We start from the raw sequence: 3,238 nt of genomic DNA on the forward strand, positions 1-3,238 counted from the left end.
CGTTTGTCTTTCAATGCTCGGCTCAAACACATCAATTGCGTTCGATACCGATCGCCTGTGATTGTTTCAGTCGGTTTTAACAGTTCATAATACACTACGCCGAGCTGGTCCCACCAAAAACAGAGCATGACCTTGGAGCCGTGAATATTCGGTTTGGCCGTCGACGTGGAAGCATGGCCGGGAACTCCCCATGATTTTCTGCGCTTGGGATTATCGTAATGAACCCATTTTTCGTCCCCAGTCACAATGCGATGCAGAAATCCCTTCTGTCTTTGCCTTTCAAGCAGCTGTTCACAAGCAAACAAACGCCGTTCAATATCTCTCGGCTTCAATTCGTACGGCACCCAATTTCCTTGCTTCTGAATCATTCCCATGGCTTTGAGGCGTTTTGAAATGGCTTGTTGAGTGACTCCTAATGATCGTGCCAATTCTTCTTGATTTTGACACGAGTCTTGCTCAAGTAATGCCTCCAATTCTGCATCTTCGAAAACCTTCTCGTCTCATTAAAATATCATTTTTTGTATTGTCAAGATGTATTAAATATAATAACTAAACTTAAATTTTGATATTAAAGGTATCGTTATTATATTGAACATATCCAAAACGTCTCTAAAATATTCTTATCTCTCATGTATATTTGTAATACATTTTAAGAATAAACAATGTTGAATGCAGAACCAACGCTACTTACATCAATAATAATCTAACCTTTATTCTGTTAATTATGATGGCTCTCCTGTCGGATCGATATCTATGCCGAAATTCAAAATTCTTACTTTCGCGTAATACTATATCTCTAAAAAAATCATCACATTATATAGGCCAACATTCATAGTTTTTTTACAATCATCTTGAATAATGTTTTAAAATGCTAACACAGTTCTGTGATTGAAAGTGAAGAACTGTACTTATCCGCGGCGGACGCATCTCAATTCAGGTGCTATTTTCATTTGAATATTTATACCGAAAAGTGATGCCGACTTACGGTTCCACACTAGAAACGCCTGTTGTGCGGCAAAATGTAACGCCGTAGCTAATAAGTTTCTAACATGTTCTAAACAATTCTAACTAATCTAACTTAATTTTAAATCTAATATACAAAAGTACTGGACAAAAATATTGACACAGAGAATGCTACTAAATAAATAAAATAAAAATATTTTCAAAGATTTATTCTCCGAAAATATTATTTCAATCGCGTACCAATATTTTCATTCAGTATATATACGTAATATATATACGTAATATATATGTAAGCATGTGCGCGAGCTGTGTTCATATACGTGCATGCATATATGGCATACTAGAGACATAATCACTATGATATGTGCAGATACTATAGATACTATAGATACGTACTGGAGATGTATTGAAGACATACTCATACATTTTAGAATAACTACGGTATATACTAGGAACTCCCTGCGAAAGTCTACAGAATGAGAAACACATAGTAGATGGATATAATAGATTCTGAAGAAATACTCTGTATATCACAGACGCATCTCGAATATCTTGACGATGTATTCAACATACGTTTGCGATATCGCTTTAACATTGTCAGAACGTAAATGGCTGTTTGTAATATCTCGATTTACAGAGTGTTACTTTTTTTGCAGATTTGTTCATTTCATCCAAAAACGCATTAACCTAATTTCGTCAAAATCAGTGAGGAAGGTAGAATTCTTGAGTATTCAAAGTAAGTTTACTATCAAGCGTGCAGAGAAAGATAGATTGTTCCGATTTTACCTTTCGCATCGTTCTGCCAAACCCAGGGTGCGTCACCAAAATCCGAACAAATCGAACAATTTCTTTAAACAACCTTTTACATAGCACTTGGAGGATCCCTGTAAAGTACAATTATTCGATATATTCCCCACTAGCTTGAATGACGGCCTCTATTCTCGGTCTGAAGCGAATGCTGTAATATAGAACTGTCCATGCCAACGAATGCTGCCTCAATAGCGGTCCTTAATGATACATTGGATGTCGAGACTTGTTTGACCCTTTCAACTATGCTCTATACATAGCAGTCCAAGGGATTTAAATCTGGGCTGTTGGGAGGTCAGAATGGGAGCCGAGGAAAGCAATTCGGCTTGTCCTGCCTCAGAGAGCATCTGTCGTATCTTTAATGAATACGAATATACGTACGAATTGTATCGAAGGTCTTCCTCGGTAATTTGACGCATTGTTGGCTCGCGTACACCAACATCGATGCAATTTTCGTTTGCTCTGGGTCATCCGAAATCAGCGTTTGAACCTTTTCAACGATTGCGAAGGTCCTTGCAGTGCATTCTTTTGAGTGACTCTTCCTCGCTGGCATATTGGAACTTTCGTTGGACTGTTCTAAAATCATATATTTTGCACGTCATAAACGGTTGATTTGAGTATCCAAAGAATCATTTCCGTTGCTCAGCGCGAAGACCTTCTATGATCGCGGCTCTTCAATTACACTCTGCACTTGGTTTCAACGCGGCCATTTTGAGAATATGATTGTTTACTAGAAGTATCAAGCTTTCTCGGACGCCAACAACAATCTCTGACGGAGACACAATATAGCGGAAAATTTAAATTGAAATTTGTCCAGATTTTGATGACGCCCTGTATATAGGGTGTCTGGAAATAATCACCAAATATTTCATGGGCAGGTAGAGCGGACTAAACTGAGTCCTCTACCATTTTGTAAATTTCCCCAATAGTTAATGAAATATTAATCCTTAAAGATAGCCGAATATTCGCACTCGCCTGGCCTACTACTGCGAAGTGTATATGCCTATCGATCACTTGGCGCGCGGATCTTAGGAGTTGGGAATTGGCTGGCAAGCGCCCCGCGCCGCGTACACCGCCGTAAGCCTCCATAGCTCGGACGGCACGCTTGCCAGCCCCCCCCCGTTCCCCACGGCCCGCGTACACGCTTCGCAGTAATATTCGGCTATTTTTAAGGATTAATATCTCATTAACTATTGGGGAAACTTAGAAAATGGTAGAGGGCTTTTCGACTCAGTTTAGTCCGCTCTACCTGCCCATGAAATATTTGGCAATTATTTCCAGACACCCTGTATATAGCTAATTCTAGGTCTATCTTATATGTCTCTGATTAAGAGAGATTTAGAAATTCATATATGACATGATCTGTTATTGTCTTCGTTTGAGGGAAGACAGAAGTCATTAAATTAAGAAGGAGAGAGAGAGAGAGAGAGAGAGAGAGAGAGAGAGAGAGAGAGAGAGAGAGAGAGAG

Source organism: Atta colombica, unplaced genomic scaffold (assembly GCF_001594045.1).
Source record: "Atta colombica isolate Treedump-2 unplaced genomic scaffold, Acol1.0 scaffold65, whole genome shotgun sequence".
Classification (NCBI taxonomy): Eukaryota; Metazoa; Arthropoda; class Insecta; order Hymenoptera; family Formicidae; genus Atta; species Atta colombica.